The sequence below is a fragment of the Haliaeetus leucocephalus genome, unplaced genomic scaffold, assembly GCF_000737465.1.
Source record: "Haliaeetus leucocephalus isolate CR32 unplaced genomic scaffold, Haliaeetus_leucocephalus-4.0 Scaffold773, whole genome shotgun sequence".
Lineage (NCBI taxonomy): Eukaryota > Metazoa > Chordata > Aves > Accipitriformes > Accipitridae > Haliaeetus > Haliaeetus leucocephalus.
In genome coordinates this window covers 4,773,893-4,784,940 of record NW_010973209.1, presented here as the reverse complement: position 1 = coordinate 4,784,940, position 11,048 = coordinate 4,773,893, and the positions used below count along the sequence as shown (strand labels likewise).

The 11,048-nt window shown below is 40.1% G+C and overlaps 1 protein-coding gene across 1 annotated transcript in view; it reads left to right on the top strand.

Annotated features, from left to right (window-relative positions):
• Positions 1-8,517: 8,517 nt before the first annotated feature.
• The window catches only part of ARHGEF12 (Rho guanine nucleotide exchange factor (GEF) 12), a 43,442-nt gene continuing 40,911 nt past the window's right edge, over positions 8,518-11,048 (top strand). Inside the window, exons 1-3 of the mRNA XM_010581442.1 lie at positions 8,518-8,541; positions 9,280-9,368; positions 10,978-11,034. The gene's annotated coding sequence lies outside the window, so the exon portion shown is untranslated. The remainder of the gene's footprint in view (positions 8,542-9,279; positions 9,369-10,977; positions 11,035-11,048) is intronic.

Here is an 11,048-nt window from a genome sequence, read left to right as displayed (position 1 = left end):
TCTTGCCCCCCCCCCCCCCCCCCAAAGAGCTGAAGCTCAGGTTGCCAAGATGATATGAAAATGTGGAGAAAAGGGCTATTTTGGAGCTCCTCTAGCATGGCCAAACCATGCATATTTCAGCTGCTTTTCCTTGCTTCAGGGAAGCTTGGGCTCTCTATGCCTGGGAATATTTCTCTATAGCCTACTTAAATAAGCAAGAAAACTGGGTCATAACTTCTGAAATCGCTAGGCTTGACCTTTCTCCTGTACCTGGTCAATTCTGTTAAATGGGTCATGCAATAAAAGCTTGCAGCAAATGAACAAATCTTGGACATTTTTTCTCTGCAGTGCACTAGTTTTGCTTAAATTTTTGTTATGGTAACATTTTCTGAAGATCTTTTTAGAAAAAATACTTGGCCTTTTTCAGTATTTCTGGTGTTTAATTAATTTATTTTTTTCCATTTCAAAGATGTCAATTTTTCTTTCCCAGAGGTGGAAACTGACGGATTTAGCAACTTGTTAGCAGACACGTTGGGGAACTAGTATGAAATCACCTGTGATTCGGCATCCTCTGTTCTTTATCAGTTTCTGAACAGAGTTTATTCCTGCTTGGAACCACATTCTGTGGGCAAACCGCAACCTTACTGCTTGAATCTTGCTTTTAGGCTGAATTTAAAAGCAGCCTTAGGAAAGCATGAGCAACTTGGTTTGTTTATGTTCTCTTCCACTGCCCCCCTCCCCAGTTTTAGTTTGTTTGTCTGCTTCTACCCCATTGTGTAGATATTAAACAATAGGTGTCCTTGTCTTAAAAGGCTGTAACTTCAGGCCCTGTAGATGGCAAGCTGATGCTTCTGAGCCTTGGAAGTCAGTCAGGAGTGGAAGAACAGTACTGGCTGCTGAAAATGTCTCTGTCCCCTCCCCTTTGTAGAGTTTCTGCAGGGACTAAAAGTTCTTGCAGGGTCCTGGCTTCAGCAGCAGAGCGGCACAAAGGCCACATTGAGAATAGCTGCTGGGGAAGCCCTCCTTCCTTGCCTGCCCTGTAAATGCAGTTCTTTCTCCATGAAAAGCCCTGACATCAGCTCTTGGAAAAGTCCAAGTGCTTGTGTCATGGAAAATAGCTGAGGCACTTGCTTGGGCTGGGACTGAATGACTGAACTGTGGATGAAACTTCTCTAGAGATGCTTTTCTTCTACCCTTTCCAAACGTTACTGTTCATAGAGAAATATAAACCCTTCCCATCTGAAAGTTTTACAGCGAAAGGGTGCTAAGGAAAGAACTACAGTTGGCTATAGTATATGCAAAGTACCCTGCTTGTTGTTTTTCTTTATTTACTTTTAATTTGTCTGTTTAACAGACACTGTTGCAAGCTCCTTTTAGAGCTTGTCACATCTATCTGCAAAAGAGTTTTTCCCAGTGAGAGCAATGTTCATTTGGATGGATATACTACCTGTATCATCAGGAAACTCCATGTACTTCCTTGTGTGGAGGCAAAATCTCCATGTTCTTGTAATCTGTTTTATGAAGACGACTTATCTTTGTGTTCTGTTTTTCTTTCATCTTTTTAAACTGATTTTTTTTTCTCTTTTCTTGCTCCCTTCTCATGCTGCTGCCTTCTCTTCACCCCTCTTGACAAAACCCTCAACCAGAATAAATCTCCGGTTAACTGCAAGAATGAAAGGTATACCTATGTAGATATATGGGGTTTTTTAAAGCTCAAAGAAGAAACATCCCAGTGATGGAAATGTGCTGTCACTAGCACCAGTGGAATGTTCTTTTCCTGTAGAAGTACCTTCCTCTTGGAGTCCTGACCTTCTCTTCCTTAAAGACCACCAGAAACCTGCTAGCTTTCAGACTTGTGAAAAGGCATAATTTTTTTCCCTTGATTTTTATCAAATTTATCTTAACCTAGTTTGCATTAAGTGCTTAACTTGGCACTGTCAGTTGCCACAGTGCTGGTCACTTGCATTGATCCTTACACTGATCCATCAAGAAGTATGTTGGTGGGCTGTATTGGCTACTCTGCATTTTCTAACCTAAAAGGAAAATTGAATGGCATATTCTAGTTATGGATAGAAACATTGGTGGGCCAGAAAAACAATATAACACTGACTGAGTTGGAGGTATTCACTGATGCTTTATTAGGGCAAATCCAACACTGAAGTTGCTGGGAATGTTTAGAAGGTGGAGAACTGTGTGGAGTCGACCCAGAAGATATCAGCTGTATGGGTTCTCTGGTCACTTTACTAAACTTCCTATGTTCCTTCTGAGAAGGCAGTGACTAGGCCTGCTCACAAAGCTGTCAGTAATCTAAAGCTAATAATGCCATGAACGATTCTTCTGTGAGTCATTGCATCAGCTGTGGTTGCTGCCTTGGACTCCTACAAAAATAACATGGAAACTTTTATTGCCTAGCTCGGTTTCGCCTCCTTGTGCACTTGCTGCAAGTTCGTAAGATCTGTCCATAGGCTCTGACAGCTCCCAGGAATCCATGCTGTTTGGGGCCCTTCTTCAGCCTGGCTGTTTCTCTGCACCTTGCATTACAATCTGTTGTCATCAGCATGCAGTGGGGTTTTTTTGAGGAAGAAAACTCTGTGGTTTCCTGAGCTTATGTACTTTGATATGGGAAAAGATGACACTGCATAAAACTGCTCTTTAAGTGGGTTAATGCTAAGGTAAGTAGGCTTGATCTGTTGAATCAGTGTTGTCCACAGAATAGCTGATGTGGTTACAGCTGTAGTTTGTGGGCAGTACAGTGAAATGGCAGACTTCTGTCTGCGTTTTTTCTTGGTTGCTAATAGTTGCCCACTTGCTGCATCTGTGTTTCTCTCTATCCGCTTGTCATTTGCTATCTCATCAGTTCCTTTTACTCACCCGCTGTCCTATACAGAACATGTCTACCCATTTTGTTGTGACAGAAGACTGCCTTTAGCTCTATATTAAGGTCACATCGGTACTGCTTTTGTTCAGGTCATGTCAGCACTCTCCCATAATACCTTTCTCAGGGCTTTTAAGCCCTGCAAAACACTGCTCTGATGGATACATGCATCTGCAAACTGGGAAAACAAACAGACTTTCTTTTTATTTGTTTCTTCCTGTCCCTTTCAAGATGAAATTCTGGGAATTATCTGCAGAATGGCATTTGAGACATCCATGGTTACTGTACTTTCAAGGCACTTACTTAAACCTGCTAGATTTAGACAGAAAATGTAGCCTTTTTCTGGCTACCGTCAGTGCAGGTCCGATCAGGGTGTTGAATATGAAGCTTAATAGCTACTGAAGGAGTTGTTTGCACGAGGTGCACTAGAAATAGTAATTAAATTGTTCAGTGATTTTTGACTGTCACCCAAGAACAGACTTCAGTTCTTCCAGTTGTAGGCTCTGTTTGGGTATGTATGAGCAAGAGGAGAGTACAGTCCAGCTCAGCCTTCCAGAAGCATAGCTGCCAGTTACACAACTTGCTCTTTCACCAAAATCCATGGAGGTGGTGTGGGCAAAAGGCTTCTCATTGACTAATTACTTGGTGAAAACCTCCTGAAGTAGGATGATGTCATTTTAAATAGACATAGTGTGGGGTTTTGACTGGGGGGACAGACTGGACTTTGAGTTAACCTTTGGTTTTCCTCTTCTCTTTCTAAATGTGTGAAAAAGACGAATGAGTGAACCTGTAACATTTCTGCTGAGTTTGGGGTGGTCAGGTGTTTTTGCTGCTTGTCTTTCAGATTTTTGAATTCTGTAAGAGGGTTTGTCTGTAACAAGCACCGTCTTATTTAAATGAAACTAATAAAGCAATGAAGAAGCTTCTATTGCAACTGTTCATCTCCTAATTAAAGATTAGTTCTGTCAAGCAAGCAGTTTTTGGCTGTTCTCTTTTGTATGGGTTTCACAATATTTCTTACTCATCTCGGCACAAGTTGTAGTAATTTATACTTGCATCGTGCAAACACACACAAGCTTAATTTCAGGCATGTGAGTAGTCCTGCTGAAGTAAATGGGACTAAAGTTAGGCACATGAATAAATATTTCCAAGGTTGGGGCCCTTGTCTGAATCTAAATATTTTTGTCTTTGATCAGTTTTTGAGATAGCAGATACTTGAATTCTGGTAATATTTTAGTATGGGAGGGAGAAAAAACCCAACATGGTTATCTGAATGCTGTGCTATTTATGGTCAGATATATTTTCAACCTCCCGGGCTAGAATGGAATGCTTTGTACTGCTGGAAGCTGGGAATCCTTCCTCACTCTGGTGTGTTTTGACACATTAGGTCTTAAAACTATCTTTTTCTCTCTTGGCTTCCAGGTAGTTATTAGGCACCGGTCCAGTACTGAATGGTGCATACATGTGTGAGCTAACTTGGAGAAGTATAATTTTTAATCCACAGTGTTACTAGTTGTAAGTGTATTTTTCTCACTTGGCTTTTCGGTAAATAGATTTTCCTAATGCAGCATGACTAACAAGACATACTCTTAGTAATTTGATGCATTTAAATACTTAAATTATTTGACCCAGTATTTTAAAAACAAAATGTGACTTGGCTTTTAATTGTTCCTGGTATTTGGGAGAGTGGAACAACTTGTTTGAAAATGTGCTGATGTTCATCGGTTATCAGACAAAATGTCTACAGGGTTTTATCGTGTAGCCTAAACTTGCCAGCTAGATTTGGAATTAAGTCTCCAGCTGTTAACCACACCCTGCTGTGCCTTCAGCTTGCATAGTGTTTACAGTAGTAGGTGAAATACATTTTATATGTTATATTTAGTGTTGGATACTATAACACAGTGAGGCGATTTTCAGTACTACTTTCAAACAACAGTATTTCAAAGTGAAGATAAGTTGCACTGAGATACAAATAGTTGCTGGATAAACTCGTGGGAACTCTTCCTTGTTCTTTGATTACACTGCATTTATCCACTTTTACTCTGCTTTCTGCTGTAGTATACAAGTGACATAGTGTTTGGGAACTGAAGAACATCTTCAGCAAATCAAGAAATGCTAGGTAGTCTTCAGGTAGGAAACTGGGAAAAGAGGAGGAACTTCCATACTGCGTGCTCCCCACGGTTTAGCTAGAAAGGATGTTAAATCACAGTTGTAGTCTTAGCTCAGCTGACTCTTCCATCTCTAATTTCTGTGATTTCATAACTTGGTGGCCTGGAAAGACTGCAGGTCCAGGAGGGGAGTTTTTTGGGGGGGGTGGGGCTGGGGAGCTTCACCTCCAGCCTAGCGGACAAAGCCCACCCCCTTCCTACTCCACTGGTTTTATGGAATACTTCTGAAGTGAAGCAAGTGCAGGAGAGGGCCTGGAGCTCCCTCAGCCTCACCGCCTCTAGTGAACGTGCTGCGTGTGCCCGAGAGGCTTTGCTGTGATGGTGACCTGCTGCCTGCCCCGCTTCCCTGCCATGTCCCTCCCTCCCTCCCTGCTTCGGAGAAGAAAGAAACGCAGGAAGCTGGCGGGTGGCCAAGGGGCTCCAGAGCTTCCGGGAGCGGCTCCCGGCGTGCTCCGCAGCCGTCCTCCGCAGCCTGTGGACACGGCGGGACGGGGTCCGAGGGGAGCGAGCGCTGGGCTCGGGCATCTCGTGGGTGGTGGGGATGCTTGGGAGCTGGCTGGCTCCTTGCAAGTCCTGACCGTTTGTGCTGAAGTGCTGTGCCTACAACGGTTGGTGCAGTTCCGGCCTCAGACAAGGAAGCTGAGGGATTTGGGCCCTCGCTCAGAGGGACTTCTATGCTCACCGGCAACGCCAAAGCACAGAAAAATTTCCTGATGCGTTTCAGTGCCATTTTATATGCAAAAACTTTAGGGTTCTCTTTCTAAGTAATTAACGCCAGTGGTCTACATGTAATAAGTAGAAAGTTTTTACACAACTTTCTAGACCTCTAAAATAGAACGTTTGCACTTCATCCCTGAACGGGTAGTAAATAGCTCTGAAACAACCAAAATGGTACAACGGTGAAATAACTTCTTTTTATTCATAAACTTTCTTTTGCTGCAGGAGCATAAGCCTGGAGTTCCAGGTGCCTGATAAGAAACACTGTGGGATGAAGGTTTTTACTTAAATGCTTCATTAAAATATTTGTTAATAGTGTTAGGATTTTTTATGAAGCTCAAAAGCTCAAGTGCATTAGGTAAAAAAAAGTGGTATAATTCATCTTCAGCATCTTTTCCTGCCTTTGGAGGAACGATAGATTGTCTTTCTCTGGATTCCGTTTTCTCCTTTACTGCTTTTCAATGAAACACTTGATTACTATTGCATCTGTTTACCATATAGTGTGCAGACAGGGTTATGGTGGTCTGAGATGACTTTTGTGTCCTTTGCTTTGGCATTCAGGTTGTCTGTCTTGCACAGTGTAGTTCTTTACTGGCCAGAATTTGTAAATGGGAGGACTGGATACTGAAGAGATCTGGCTTTGCAGGTGGAACAGAATGAGGAGAGGCTTGACTAGCTACACGTTTCTTATTTGAATCACAGTGGATTTCCCAGATTTCTGAGGTGAAAATAATGCTTTTCGGGGGGGAGGAGGAAAGAGGACTACCACTTCTTGTGGAGTCTGTATACGATCTTTTTTCTTCAATTAATTAACTTCTGTGCTGCTTTACCCCATAGGTTCCTAAGGCTTATGCAATCAAAGGCCCTAGCTATCCCCTTAATTTTGAAGCTGTTATTTTATTTCAACTAAATTTGATGCTGTTATCTAAAAGATGGCAAGTGTCTTGATGTGCACAATTATTTTCAGTAATAGACAACATTTTAATTTCACTTGCCTAATGTGTCATCAGATGTTCGTTTCAGGGTTGCCATATTAGCGCACGCTTGCATAGGGGATTGGCATGTGTGAGCTGGCAGGCATTTTGGGTGTATACGCATTTAATGGAATACCTGTTATTCAAAGAGAGGGATTAAGTTGAGTACTTCTGCTGTGTATCCAGTTATGTTTTTCAGGTAATGGGGAGGGAGTTACTGTAGCTCTAAGACTGTGCTATTTCTGGCTGGGCCACTCTGTAGTTATCGAGGAAAAGAGAATAAGTGACAAGGTGCCCCTGCTTTGGAGAAAGGAGGTTAAAACACGAGGTGTGCATTTTGGGCAGTCTTCTTGGCAGTGCTCAAGGAATCTTTTGTTGTAATGCTCTGAAATGCTCTTAGAGAATGGTTTGATTCTGCGTATTGGAGCAGTTTGGTTGGACAGGGCCATGGCTCAGCTCAGTTAAGTCTGAGTTTGGAGGTGGTGTCCTTGGGATTATCCTGCACTGATGTTGTCTTTTTCTAGGGTAGACTTACCATGGGGTTATTGATTGTTAGAAAATAGATGTGTTTAAACTAAGCTGAGTTAAAAAAAACCAACAAACAACAAAACCCAACTTTTTTTTTTAACTGAGTCATTTAACGCCCTGTTAACTTTTGTGGTATTAGATTTCTTTTTACTTGAATCTCTTTCCCTGCCTCTCTCCAACACTTACCCCATTACTACCTGGAAAACCTGTATAAATAGGAGAAACTGAATCCAATAAGGATAACTATTCTGTATATGGGGGAAATTATTGGCTATAATAATTGTAGATGTCTTCATTTAGAATAAAAGGTGACTTAAGTTATTTATTCTTTTCTTATACACACAGTTCTAAGCGTTTGCATTGCTTTCCAGCCGAAGGATCTAAAAACATTTAACAAGTAGGAACGGAGCTGAACTTCTGACAAGTTCTGAGAAAAAACTAGTTCCGCTTTATGAAAGTAGAAGTTCGTGCCGTAAGCTGGATGGCATATGCTTTGCTCTGTCAGTTTTCTGCAGTAATCCAAGGAAAAAAAAAAATCTCAGTTTCACAAGTCCCACATCTTTTCCTTACTTAAAAAAATGCATATACACTTCTTTATCCCTTTAATTGCAGGTTTGTGTTGCCTGTTTTATCTGCATGTCCCGGTAATAATATTTGGAATAGTTAATATAATTTCAACTTAACTTCACTCTGTTGTGCTTGTCTCAAAGATGGCAAGTTCATACAATTTCATGAAAATAGTTAGAAATCTTGTTGGGAGGAGATGTCAGCCTGAGGTCCTGTGTTACTAGATACCATAGAACCCATGTTAGGAGGGAGGTAACGGGAATATCTCAGCTATAGGAGATTTTTCAGTTAGAGTTTGGACCTTCATTAGGTGCCAGGTACTCAGTCCATCAGCAGGACAAAAAAATCAAGTTACATTAATTTTTAGTGTTTTTAACTAGTTATGAGAGGAAGATGAGATGATCCATGAGCTACTATACTAAGAAAGACAGACCTACTAGATGCTGGATTTGAGAGCACAGATCCTGCTTTTGTTCTTAGTTTTGTTTGACACCCTAAGCATATTGACTATAATTCTTTACTTAGTTGAGTCAACTGTAAATGGGCTAATAATTGGCTGAAGTAGAAGAATAAAAAAGACTTGTTCTCTTGTGAAGGCATTACAGAAGTATAAAATAACTGTTTTTTATTTAAGCATTAGTGTTGATATAAAACATAATATTGAGAAACAAAAAAAGTTCATTAAACTTATGTTCTTTCTTGTTTTCAGGTTTCCTCTCAAAAAACCTACAAGGTGAGTTACTGAAGTTTGACTGTTTATCTGTATTGCAAATTATGATACAGATTTTTTGAAAGAGGAATGCTTTTAAAAGGAAAAAAAATAATGTACAACCACAGATAGCAATACCCATTAACAGATGTGAGGAAATTAATTTCCAGATCGGGACAGGATGCCAAAAATATAGTTGGTGGGGTGCTTAAAGTGCATGGCATAGTGTTAACCATTTGCATTTCTGGTACGTACACTGGTGGGTTATCTTACCTGAGATTTGAGATGGTCAGAGAAAGTGACACTATGTTGGTGCATGATGTACAGACTCTTCCTTTGTTGGGGGGGTATTCTAAATCTTTAATTTTTGTATACAAAGATATGTAAGGTTTTCTGGGAGAGGAGGTAGAGTTAAGATTTCAGGAGTTTTTTCAGTTTTATGTAACTTTAATTTGTTTTGCTTTTAAAATAAAATGTGGCCTGGTGTTGAATGATAAAGAGAATGCACTTCCTGTTACTAATTTCAAAGGTTAACGAGACTGTTTCTAGAACCTTGAGTACACTCCTAAAGATTCTGAGGGAGATCATTTTCCCTCTTAAATTCAGTGGGAATAAATTTTTTAGGTGAACTTAATGTGTACATTTTAATCTAAATTCCTTGTTAGCAAACAGAACTAGCTAAGGTTATTTCCAAGAGCCTCACCAGTTAGGCAGTGCTTCTGTGGCATGATAGTCAGGATCCTCTGCTTTGGTTTGACACAGACACGGCAGCATTCTGAGCAGAGAGTCTCCAGCTGACAAGAAACAGAAGGTTGAACGCTGCAGTAGTACGCACGACTTTGATCCAACAGGTAAAGTCCTAAAATTTCACAGGTGAAAATCCAGACTTCAATTTGAAAAGTACTGGGGATTGGAATAAAAATTATTTTAATATGTCAACAAATGTGGTTTTCAGAGTTGTGTTGTTCTGCAGTTGAGTCTTTTTGAAGCGTGCAGGCATTGAAATGAATATGGGCTTGCTTTTAAACATGCTCATCTACAAAGCAGCTGTTAACTGTGCAAGAATAAACCTAGATTGGTGGTATCAGTGAATAATTATAACTACTTCCTCTTTCAGAAAAGTCAGTCTGAAATTTCAGTAGGCAAATACTGTAATTAGTTGTGAGTAGTTCTTCTGGCTGTTTTAGTTGAAGTGTGAAACTGGAGATGTTATAGGCTCGACTACGGCTGGTATTCCTTGTTGGAATTTTTTTTGAGCCTTAGTGGATTTTGATCCACCTCTCATTTGTAAAGTGAATTTGTACTTTCTAACGTGATATATTTTAAGATAAATGTCTATTTTCAAAGGATATGCTATCCTTTTTTTTTTTTTTTTTCTTTTTAACCTTCCAAAAGGTTAAATTAGGGTCAATTTGGTAAGCCTGTCCAGTGCTGTCTTGGAAATTAGGATGCATGAAAGGATTCTTCATTCTCTCTCTGAAACACTAACCCAGTGACTACTGTGTATGTTCATGAAATGCATGACAGGCTCTTGTCTGAGCCTCCTGGCCCCATGCAATGTGCGTTTTTCATGTCTGTGCATTCTGCTGTTTAGTCCAGTCTTTTCCCTGGGGCTTGTGGAAGACATGAGAGTTGAATGTAAAGGTGGTAGAACTTGTAGAATGTGTTTTTTGCACAAGGCATTTGAAGCTGATGTTTATAAACCATCCTGTTTGTTAATGCTTTCTGCCACTAGCTGCATGACTATTTCCTAGTGTACACAAAATAAATTAAAATGGGCTTTTAATGTCAGTTTAAAAAAAAAAAATCTGTAAAGGAGAAAACCTGAATTAGTGCTTGTCTTCTTTTCCTTTGTCCTTGTGAATAGGTAATGTAAAATTATTTCAGGTTGGGGGACGTCTCAGGCTATGGACCTGTTTTGTAGAAGGAATTTGTTTTCTTCAGAAGGAAACTTCAGGAATCCTCTAATCTTAATTTGATGAAAGTCTTTCCAATTTTGAGAGCTGTTACCTAGTACCACTGTTATGATGCTTGTAATCCGGTCTGCTAGATGAACTCTGTACTGTAGCCTTCATAAAATTATTTTCTTTTTAAGGGGTGAATTCAGAATGCTGAACTACTATGTGTATGTCAGTTACTTACTCTGGAGATAACCATTACCAAGGTTTCTATGCTTGGACTGTTTATTATCCAGAATACTTTCTATAGTTCATTGCAGAGAACTTCTTTTATTGTGTCTTAGATTCTGTAATAGATTCTTTGTGGTGTTACCTGTGTCTTCATGCTCGTATTATTCACCCTTTATTCCAAGTGTTTCACCTATGTTTTGTTCACATCTTATTTGTGTTTTGCACGATTTAACCTAATAAATCAATCTGTGTTTTTCATGAAGTTTTTTTTGTCATGTTTGGTCTCCATATTTTCTATATCTCTCTCTCCTTTTCTCCTGCTCTCGTGCAGATAGCTCCTCCAAGAAGACAAAGTCTAGTTCAGAGGAGAGTAGATCCGAGACGTATGGTAAGCTAAAGCAG